This window comes from Phalangium opilio, unplaced genomic scaffold, assembly GCF_054372755.1.
Source record: "Phalangium opilio isolate 3A_F unplaced genomic scaffold, DU_Popi_V2 ptg000032l_1, whole genome shotgun sequence".
Classification (NCBI taxonomy): domain Eukaryota; kingdom Metazoa; phylum Arthropoda; class Arachnida; order Opiliones; family Phalangiidae; genus Phalangium; species Phalangium opilio.
The window spans coordinates 9,133,378-9,145,156 of record NW_028324159.1 but is presented as its reverse complement, the minus strand read 5'-3'; the positions used below and the strand labels follow the sequence as shown (position 1 = coordinate 9,145,156).

Here is an 11,779-nt window from a genome sequence, read left to right as displayed (position 1 = left end):
GAATCTCTATAGTTCTCCATATAACTAACCTGCGATGGCAAGACATGGATGACCCCTTCCTATCAGGCTCTTTTCAACATCAGGTACCGCTGTACCTGGCTATAAAAAGGAAAAATTTAATTAAACTGTCAAATATCTCATCAAAACCAAATACTATACCTCATAACATGGAAATAATGTGTCTGGGTTTTCATTGAAATGGGCTAGCAAACACAATATTATCGTGGCATTGGCATTTTGGCTCTTGTGCTCGGCATTGGCATCGTATTGCGCAAGCGCATCCAAAACCGTCTTTTCTTTTCCGTTGGTTCGTTTGATATTGTTTTCTACACTTTTTCGCTTTAGTGGGATCTTAGATTTTGTTGTATGTTTTAAGTGAATAAAATATCCCAATATTTTTGGGCCTTTTGTGAATAGAAAAGACTCGAAAAGCTCAAATATGTTTTTCTTAAGCAATAATTCGAATGAATAAGAAAGGGCCAATTTGTTTCAATTACATCTAATGCTATTTGAGAATCAAACTCTTTCTTTTGCAAAATAACGCCTTCGAATAATTTTTGTTTAACTGTATCTAAATCTGGCTTTTCCTCGTGACGCAGGTCTTTTAGCTGCATTTGGGCTGCTTTAGCGATTTCTATTTGATTTCCTTCATCAACAGAATCTAAAGGGGCGCAACTGAGCTCCCTGTATATATATTTGCTACAACTTTTAGATTTCCTTACAGATGGAATTTCGTTATCCTTGTCTCTTGACATTATTTTCTATTCTTGTTTTGAGTTGCATCGCAAAACTCTCGTACCCTGAACCTAACACCTCACCATCTACCTCATCACAAATTGCGCGCGAAAATTCTTCATTAAATCTCCTGGCTATTTCTTTCAACTGGCTATAGACCGGCCTAGGACAAATCTCTAAAATTATAATTCTAACGACTTCGCGACGTTCCTTATCCTTTAATCTTTTACTGTTTTTTAAGTTTTGTGCAGTGATGTTTTTAAAAATACTTAAATTAACAGTAAATCCATTGAACCAATTTGAATTGAATGAGGGTGATGAAATTTGCTATAACATAGTCGTAAAAGGTTTTCTTTAGACAATGAAAAATATTTGATTATATATAAATACGTGATAATCTAAACTTACGGGATACGTTTGATTTTGGATTTGACGTCCTCCTATAGGGGATTCGGGGGTAGTTGGGCAGGTGGAGACAAAGGTTTTAGCGTAGTTTACTAGTTTCCTAAGTTGAATTGCGTTTAGGACAGTTTTATTTGGTGCACGAACTGCAAATCTTCCAAAGATTCAACACCGAGTTCCAGCAGAAATGAAGCCGCTTTTTCAACAGCACTTTCCTTGTTTGAAAGAGATGGAAGTGCCGAAATGATGATATTTTTCAATTTCATCATCAGGGAGTCATTGTTTTGTGGAATTAAATTGTCTTCTAAGACAACGTTACTCGCGGCCATCTATAAGGTAAAAGGTTTGAGCATAATGTGTGGTTAGTGAAGGTCACACGATAAAAAAATCTAGAAAGAACTCATCTAAGAGAGTATGCAGCCAGTATGAGCTACAAAGATGGCGGCCACTGTTAAGGCGGGGGAGCCTAGTTTCTACGTTTTCTCTCTTTTTTGGGGAGGAATACCTGTCAATCTTTGATTGATTTTGTATGCTTAAAGGATTTTTGGTAGGACTAAATTTATAAAGACCATAATATAATGTAAAAAGTTATTTTCTTTAAAAGTTCTAATATTAAAGATAAGTTCTCAATTTGTAGGCTTATAAATGAAGACCATAATATAAAGTGAAAAAAATGAAGACCATAATATAAAGTGAAAAGTTATTTATTTTCTTTAAAAGTATAGGTTTTAATATTAAAGATACATTTTCAATTTTCATATTAAAATGTATTTGATTAATTCTAAAATAATTTCGTCTATCTTCGTAAGGAAGAAGATAAATTTTAATATTATTTTTAAATCTTACGCAAGGCATCAAGTCGTTCTTTGATATACAAAGCGTTAAGTTCTTTTCTAGTGTAGAGTTCTAGGACTAGTCTTTCGAGATCTTTAGTTTTAACTTTAAAGGTATGATAAAGTTCTTCAGTGTTTTCCATGGGTTTTTCGGGTGTTTTTTCCTCGGTCTTGATTTCTTTATTTATACTTTTGGTGTATGTTTCTGTTTCATCAAAACTGAAGGGTATATTTTTTGTTTGCCCACCTCTAATAAAGTTGCATTTGGGGAAATGTTTTAACTGTTCTTCGTAAGGATTATCATCGGGTTTCCATGCTAATAATATTCCATCGCATTCGAAGCACTGTACTAGATCGTCGGTATGTAATGAATAAAATCCCGCTCTGCTTAAAGTTTTTATATAGTTTCCGTCTTGAGGCCAGGAGTAAAAAGTACGATATCTCTGCAGCTCCGAGTTCATGATGAGGAATGAAAATGATTATGGGAATATCCAACTTATACATCTGCCAAACATCCCCCCTTTTTTACCTCCCCTCTACCGCCTTGTTTAGTCTCTAAAATTACTAACATTATTAAAGTTAAAGGATTCTACTTAAACACATCTACTGAAAATTATGTTAATTTTGATATCCTGAAAAAATTATTAGGGGTGAACAACCAGGGGAAACCTGAAATAAACGCTGTACAGGTACCCATTGGACCCCAAATACGACGGCTACCCAATCATACTTTAATTACGATAGAACAGACCAAAACATATCAGGTGGTCGTAGATAAAGTTCGCGTTTTCCCCGATTATACTACAGCACCTTATGGTTACATTAAATAATTTTAAATTTGTAAAATTGTAAATATTTTAATTGACTGGTGGTTTGTTTGCTGACTTTTCTATTAACACAAATTAGTCTTCATTGTTCTTGTGAGATAAATATTTCTCACCTTATATTATGGTCTTTATAAATTTATTCTTACATTTAAGCATACAAAATCAAATATTGACAGGTGTTCCTCCAAAAAAAAGAGAGAAAACGCAAAAACTAGGCTCCCCCGCCTTAACAGTGGCCGCCATCTTTGTGGGTTTTCCAGGTTTTTCGTCACGAATCCCATCTTGCCCAGACCGTTTTGAACAGAATTAGGGACTCATTTGCTCAATCTCATATTCAACCACCTACTCCACAACCAAATCTCAACAATCAACTGTAAGTGAAAACACCGAATAACTTTATCATACCTTCAAAGTCAAAACTAAAGATCTCGAAAAATTAGTTTTAGAACTCTACGCGAGAAAACGACTTAACGCGTTGTATATCAAAGAACAACTTAATGCCTTGCGTAAGATTTAAAAATAATATCTCACGCGGTAATCTAAAACACGATCTCCGACATTGGTGGACATTCTTTGCGACAGGTCTTTACGGCTTGAAAGGTGATGACCTAATCATCTTTATCGAGAGATTTTCTTGGAAGCCTGGGGTTGATATTTAGCCTGAGGGTATATTGACTGATGCTTATTTTATTGTCCTTTCTTCAATTGGCTACATACCAGGTGGTTTAGGACCTAAAAAGGGGGCGTGGCTAAACCATTTGTATTGTTATCAATGGAATCTGTATTTGGAGTGATTTATGACTCACACAAACGTGTTAAGACATTCCATCGGCTTTTTTATTTATACGTAACCATGTTCAGACGTTCTATGGTAGATCGTGAAAGATAGGCTTATGCTATTTTAGGCTTATTCTATGGTAGATCCTGGTAGGCCTATATGCTGTATTAGTTCTTGAAAGATAGGCTTTTGCTAGGTATATTCTTTGGTAAATGCTGACAAAATATAGTCTTATGCTAGGTTATTCTATGGTAGATCCTAAAGAAAGATAGGCTTCTGCTAAGTTATTCTATGTTAGATCAGGAATGATTGGTCTATGCTAGGTTATTCTATGCTAGATCCTGAAACACAGGCTTATGCTAGGTTATTCTAGTTGTATAGGTTGAAGAATCAGAGTTTGATTACTAACGGTTTTTCATACGATTACTACTAAAATACACATGAATATTGATTAAAATACTGGCATTTATATAAAACTACCTAAAAGACACGATTTTTACCCTGCACAAGTGTCTTATTAGAAATTAATACTGAATTCCATACGAATATTACTAAACTACAAGGGATTTATATAAAATACATGCAAAAGTTATAGCTGAATTCTGGCTAAAATACACATGAATATTTATTAAAATACTGGCATTTCCTTAATACTACCTAAAAAACACCAATTTTACCATACACTAGTGGCTTATTATAAACTAATGCTGAATTTCATACAAATGATACTAAATTACAAGGGATTTATATACATTACATGCAAAAGTTATAGCTGACTACTACTAAAATACACATGAATATTTATTAAAATATTGGCATTTCCTTAATACTACCTAAAAAACACCAATTTTTACCATACACTAGTGGCTTATTATAAACTAATGCTGAATTTCATACAAATGATACTAAATTACAAGGGATTTATATACATTACATGCAAAAATTATAGCTGACTACTACTAAAATACACATGAATATTGATTATAATACTGGCATTTATATAATCCTCCCAAAAAAAAAACAATTTTACCCTGCACTAACGAATACGGAATTTCATACGAATATTACTAAACTACAAGGAATTTATATAAAATACATGCAAAAGTTATAGCTGAATACAGGCTAAAATACACATGAATATGGATTAAAATACAAACATTGTTATAATGCAAAGTGAAACATACCCTTTTTTATGAAGCAAAAGTTGATTTATATTAACTATGATGCTTCCACAATTCTATTTCATCTCGAAAGTCACTGCTGTACCTGATTTAAATCTCTGGTGAATCATCTTTCCAATTGTAACACGGGCACAAGTCCTTAATTCGTTATTTAAACTTACCGCACAGAGTACAAAAGTTTCGCTCGTCAAGAAGATGTCTTCGCTTTTTTTGGGTCGACATACGGATTAGGTTTTTAGACTGAACTAAAACACAACGTCTGAAGTGCGCACAATCACGTGATGTGCAGAAATAATTTAATTGGCCGCAGTCAGGCACGTCTTTTAAAGTCCCATCACAATGAGGGCAGTGTAGATGACTCGTACGTGGCATGGGGACATACCCTAGTTTTTTGAGGTTTCCATGAACATTTTCGGCCATACCGAAAGAGACGTGGTCAGATGAATGAAATATACCGGAATATTGCTTATTATGCTAAAAAACTTACCGATCTGAACATTTCAGAGTAAAGTATACACGAATATGGCTAGACCGTTTCATATGTTTTCTATTTAGCACACATTTTAAGGGACATTTTTACAAAAAAAGAATTACATATTACGTAAGGTGCATCGGAGGAAACACGGGTTTGTCACCTGTGAAGCGTTGTTTGCGAGGCCCAAATTGATTACATTTAATACAATTAAAATCGAAGGACGTTTCGTCAATGCAGTCTTCGCAGACCGAGATGCTAACGCATAAGATGGCTTGATGCTCGAGTATCTACCCGTTATACGAAGGTATTTACTACCCCCCCCGCAAACCAATTTTTTGAGATGTTTACCCCCAATAAACCCCCCCCATCTGTGACGTATGCATTAGCTTTGAAAATATTCTTATTTTAATTAAAGAGGACCATTATAAAAAATGTACATTATACAAACTAACAATTACGAAAACCGTTCTCCTTTATGATCTATTATTTTGTATGCCAATAAGAAATCCATATTTAAATGCAATAAACTTAACTTTAATTTTTTAAATTTTACACTATTAGCATAAAATTTATACTGTCCTAGTTCTGGTATACGAAATCAGCGTATTAAAGGCACTTTTCCAATGCTCACGGACGATGACGGGCTAACGTGTTTCTTTGATGATCATAGAGACAGGTGACACGTGTCTCACCTTCTATATCCATGGCCTTTGGACAATCCACGTCATTCAAATTTATGACTTCTTTATTTAAAATATTAAAAAGAAAGAAACATTTTTGATTACCCTTGCAATATATACGGTCTGCGAACCGGGTACCTAACATGAGACAGCGACGAAGATTATGATAAGGCGTTTCTCCTCATCCAAATGAGATTCCGTGTAAATTTCTGGTGATGTAGCTATTGAGTCGTTGTGTAGACGAAGGAAGCGTAGATTGACTATAAGGCGGTAAAAATGTCCATAACACTATTTCTGAAAGTTTAGTAACAGTAGCACAACTTAGTTCTTTAACTATCAGATCGCCTGCGAGGTTCCATTTTTCGTCCTTCCCGTGTAGATACTCAAAGTCAACTAGTACAGATTTCATGTTATCTAGAAGGTAGTTTCCTAAATGATGATTCTCCAAATGGTTGGAGTGCGGTTTATATACTTTTCAAAGTCCTTTCACTAAGTATATTAGCTATAGAATATAAATCACATGACGGAGGGGGGTGGCATGCTGAAACACGTATGACAATAGCTCTTAAGAGGTCCAATCGTTGTCCAAAAATTGACAGTAGGTATAACAATAGAACTGTGTTTTCGACAGAAGATTAAAAATGCAGAGACAACAATCTCTTTTTAATGTCAGGCGGTCAAACATTCTCCACAAAAGGTATATTGACAGATGTCTTAAAAGGGGATGTAAAGGTAAATAATGAGCCCTTGGCTAAAATTATTAGACAGATAATTATAGTTTTGTTGAACCCATGTACCCTTAAAGCATTAACGTCTGAAGTACTGTACCAAGAATGCGTACGAGATCTTAGATAAATCTTCAAACGTTTCTTTGTGATATTGTGTATACTAGTTTTTAGGTAACGTTTCAAAAACTTTAACGTAAGAATACGCCTACAGTCAAACCATTCAGCAGTGAGAAAAAATAGGCATTTCAACGTTTCTTATTGTATTGTGCATACTAGATTTAGCTAAGGTTTCAAAAACTGACATAAAAATACGCCTACAATCAAACCATACAATTCAACAAAAGGATTAATTATAACAAAGGAATTGATGCGTCATTCCATTAGTGGGTTTTACGACAGTAAACTTTGGTCTCCGAAGATGCATTGTTAAGAAAAAATTTCTTCAATCAATCAAATATTGACAGGTCTATTGAAATGCTAGGAGTAATAGACAAATAGGTCAAGATTACTATTGTATAATTTATTTACTGGTAAACTATTATGGAGTCAAGTACAAAAAAGTCGTCAAGAATACGTCAGATCTTGGAGATTAACCCTCCAAAAACTACTTATTGTATTATTTATTTTATTGATTTTAGGGGTACTGGAATTCCTTAATCTCTGGTTTCTGAACGTTGACATAAAAATACGCTTACAGTCTAACAATGGGACAGTCAAGGTCAATAGAGTAATTCGCAAAGCACCAAGGGCGAAGGCATCTTCATTTATAGTATTTATAATAAAAGAATTTAGCTTGAATAAGAAAAATATATCGTTGAATTGTTCAATCAAATATTGACAGGCCTATTTTTTTAAAAAAATGGGTGAGTAATCCATAGGAATATAATCAACAGGGAAGGGGGAAAAGTATTGGATAAATAAGATGATCGTATAGTTGTTCAATTTATCTATTCATAGATCACTAGGTAGAGTAGGATGGAAGCACCTTACGTATAACCAAAGGAGAAAATGTAATAGATAATAGCTAGGCATCCTAAAATACAATGGAACTGAAGGGTGGAGAAGCCGAGAAGATATATTCAGCAGGGGGAAGGTGTGGAGGATGTTCGACAAATAAGATCTAACCATAGATTAATAGGTTGAATTGTAGAATGACGATCCCTTAAGTATAACACAAGGAGGAAATGTATTAGACAAATCACAAAATGTTACTGTTTCGTGTATTCTGTTATATAACCATTTATAAAATCAATATCAGTTATAAAAGTATACAAAAACATTTTTTGATAATTTTTTTAAACTTTAATTTTTTATAATTTTTTTCTTATCTTTAATTTAAACTTTTTTCCTTAACTTTATTTTAAACTTTTTTCATTTCTTTTCTTAACTTTATTTTAAACTTTTTTCATTTCTTTTCTTAACTTTATTTTAAACTAATTTTTTAACAAAATACTTTTCAAACACATCTGCACAGATTTTTTCAGGTTTTTAGTACTTTTTTCCTTTTTTAAACATTGTAATAATAAGACTTTCGTTGTTGAATATAACGATAATCTTTATTAAAGTGTATTAGATATGCAAATTTATTATAATATCGCCAATCTAAAAGAACATATTCTTAAAGATAGTGTAAAATTATCAAATTTGCAGGAGGAAAAAATGGTGAAGAAGGGCAAGTGTATTATCCCTCCCTCTACAGAGGGAGGGATAACCGCCTTCAACCTGAAGTCGGACTTGCCCTTCTTCACCATTTTTTCCTCCTGCAAATTTGATAATTTTACACTATCTTTAAGAATATGTTCTTTTAGATTGGCGATATTATAATAAATTTGCATATCTAATACACTTTAATAAAGATTATCGTTATATTCAACAACGAAAGTCTTTGATAGTTATTACAATGTTTAAAAAAGTAAAAAGTACTAAAAACCTGAAAAAATCTGTGCAGATGTGTTTGAAAAGTATTTTGTTAAAAAATTAGTTTAAAATAAAGTTAAGAAAAGAAATGAAAAAAGTTTAAAATAAAGTTAAGAAAAGAAATGAAAAAAGTTTAAAATAAAGTTAAGGAAAAAAGTTTAAATTAAAGATAAGAAAAAAATTATAAAAAATTAAAGTTTAAAAAAATTATCAAAAAATGTTTTTGTATACTTTTATAACTGATATTGATTTTATAAATGGTTATATAACAGAATACACGAAACAGTAACATTTTGTGATTTGTCTAATACATTTTCTCCTTGTGTTATACTTAAGGGATCGTCATTCTACAATTCAACCTATTAATCTATGGTTAGATCTTATTTGTCGAACATCCTCCACACCTTCCCCCTGCTGAATATATCTTCTCGGCTTTTTCACCCTTCAGTTCCATTGTATTTTAGGATGCCTAGCTATTATCTATTACATTTTCTCCTTTGGTTATACGTAAGGTGCTTCCATCCTACTCTCCCTAGTGATCTATGAATAGATAAATTGAACAACTATACGATCATCTTATTTATCCAATACTTTTCCCCCTTCCCTGTTGATTATATTCCTATGGATTACTCACCCATTTTTTTTAAAAAAATAGGCCTGTCAATATTTGATTGAACAATTCAACGATATATTTTTCTTATTCAAGCTAAATTCTTTTATTATAAATACTATAAATGAAGATGCCTTCGCCCTTGGTGCTTTGCGAATTACTCTATTGACCTTGACTGTCCCATTGTTAGACTGTAAGCGTATTTTTATGTCAACGTTCAGAAACCAGAGATTAAGGAATTCCAGTACCCCTAAAATCAATAAAATAAATAATACAATAAGTAGTTTTTGGAGGGTTAATCTCCAAGATCTGACGTATTCTTGACGACTTTTTTGTACTTGACTCCATAATAGTTTACCAGTAAATAAATTATACAATAGTAATCTTGACCTATTTGTCTATTACTCCTAGCATTTCAATAGACCTGTCAATATTTGATTGATTGAAGAAATTTTTTCTTAACAATGCATCTTCGGAGACCAAAGTTTACTGTCGTAAAACCCACTAATGGAATGACGCATCAATTCCTTTGTTATAATTAATCCTTTTGTTGAATTGTATGGTTTGATTGTAGGCGTATTTTTATGTCAGTTTTTGAAACCTTAGCTAAATCTAGTATGCACAAAACAATAAGAAACGTTGAAATGCCTATTTTTTCTCACTGCTGAATGGTTTGACTGTAGGCGTATTCTTACGTTAAAGTTTTTGAAACGTTACCTAAAAACTAGTGTACACAATATCACAAAGAAACGTTTGAAGATTTATCTAAGATCTCGTACGCATTCTTGGTACAGTACTTCAGACGTTAATGCTTTAAGGGTACATGGGTTCAACAAAACTATAATTATCTGTCTAATAATTTTAGCCAAGGGCTCATTATTTACCTTTACATCCCCTTTTAAGACATCTGTCAATATACCTTTTGTGGAGAATGTTTGACCGCCTGACATTAAAAAGAGATTGTTGTCTCTGCATTTTTAATCTTCTGTCGAAAACACAGTTCTATTGTTATACCTACTGTCAATTTTTGGACAACGATTGGACCTCTTAAGAGCTATTGTCATACGTGTTTCAGCATGCCACCCCCCTCCGTCATGTGATTTATATTCTATAGCTAATATACTTAGTGAAAGGACTTTGAAAAGTATATAAACCGCACTCCAACCATTTGGAGAATCATCATTTAGGAAACTACCTTCTAGATAACATGAAATCTGTACTAGTTGACTTTGAGTATCTACACGGGAAGGACGAAAAATGGAACCTCGCAGGCGATCTGATAGTTAAAGAACTAAGTTGTGCTACTGTTACTAAACTTTCAGAAATAGTGTTATGGACATTTTTACCGCCTTATAGTCAATCTACGCTTCCTTCGTCTACACAACGACTCAATAGCTACATCACCAGAAATTTACACGGAATCTCATTTGGATGAGGAGAAACGCCTTATCATAATCTTCGTCGCTGTCTCATGTTAGGTACCCGGTTCGCAGACCGTATATATTGCAAGGGTAATCAAAAATGTTTCTTTCTTTTTAATATTTTAAATAAAGAAGTCATAAATTTGAATGACGTGGATTGTCCAAAGGCCATGGATATAGAAGGTGAGACACGTGTCACCTGTCTCTATGATCATCAAAGAAACACGTTAGCCCGTCATCGTCCGTGAGCATTGGAAAAGTGCCTTTAATACGCTGATTTCGTATACCAGAACTAGGACAGTATAAATTTTATGCTAATAGTGTAAAATTTAAAAAATTAAAGTTAAGTTTATTGCATTTAAATATGGATTTCTTATTGGCATACAAAATAATAGATCATAAAGGAGAACGGTTTTCGTAATTGTTAGTTTGTATAATGTACATTTTTTATAATGGTCCTCTTTAATTAAAATAAGAATATTTTCAAAGCTAATGCATACGTCACAGATGGGGGGGGGTTTATTGGGGGTAAACATCTCAAAAAATTGGTTTGCGGGGGGGGGTAGTAAATACCTTCGTATAACGGGTAGATACTCGAGCATCAAGCCATCTTATGCGTTAGCATCTCGGTCTGCGAAGACTGCATTGACGAAACGTCCTTCGATTTTAATTGTATTAAATGTAATCAATTTGGGCCTCGCAAACAACGCTTCACAGGTGACAAACCCGTGTTTCCTCCGATGCACCTTACGTAATATGTAATTCTTTTTTTGTAAAAATGTCCCTTAAAATGTGTGCTAAATAGAAAACATATGAAACGGTCTAGCCATATTCGTGTATACTTTACTCTGAAATGTTCAGATCGGTAAGTTTTTTAGCATAATAAGCAATATTCCGGTATATTTCATTCATCTGACCACGTCTCTTTCGGTATGGCCGAAAATGTTCATGGAAACCTCAAAAAACTAGGGTATGTCCCCATGCCACGTACGAGTCATCTACACTGCCCTCATTGTGATGGGACTTTAAAAGACGTGCCTGACTGCGGCCAATTAAATTATTTCTGCACATCACGTGATTGTGCGCACTTCAGACGTTGTGTTTTAGTTCAGTCTAAAAACCTAATCCGTATGTCGACCCAAAAAAAGCGAAGACATCTTCTTGACGAGCGAAACTTTTGTACTCTGTGCGG

At 33.6% G+C, this 11,779-nt stretch overlaps 3 long non-coding RNA genes across 3 annotated transcripts; 1 reads left to right on the top strand and 2 right to left on the bottom strand.

The window, feature by feature from the left end:
• Positions 1-2,832: 2,832 nt before the first annotated feature.
• LOC149685924 (uncharacterized) lies at positions 2,833-4,977 on the bottom strand. Its single transcript, XR_016384025.1, has 3 exons — positions 4,918-4,977; positions 4,760-4,841; positions 2,833-3,168 (listed from the first exon to the last, which is right to left on the bottom strand). It is a non-coding gene; the product is annotated as an uncharacterized LOC149685924 (long non-coding RNA).
• Positions 4,978-5,743: 766 nt separating this feature from the next.
• Positions 5,744-6,200, bottom strand: LOC149685923 (uncharacterized). Its single transcript, XR_016384104.1, has 2 exons — positions 6,050-6,200; positions 5,744-5,974 (listed from the first exon to the last, which is right to left on the bottom strand). It is a non-coding gene; the product is annotated as an uncharacterized LOC149685923 (long non-coding RNA).
• A 4,293-nt stretch (positions 6,201-10,493) lies between these two features.
• Positions 10,494-10,950, top strand: LOC149685922 (uncharacterized). The gene is made up of 2 exons (XR_016384103.1): positions 10,494-10,644; positions 10,720-10,950. It is a non-coding gene; the product is annotated as an uncharacterized LOC149685922 (long non-coding RNA).
• Positions 10,951-11,779: the final 829 nt, after the last annotated feature.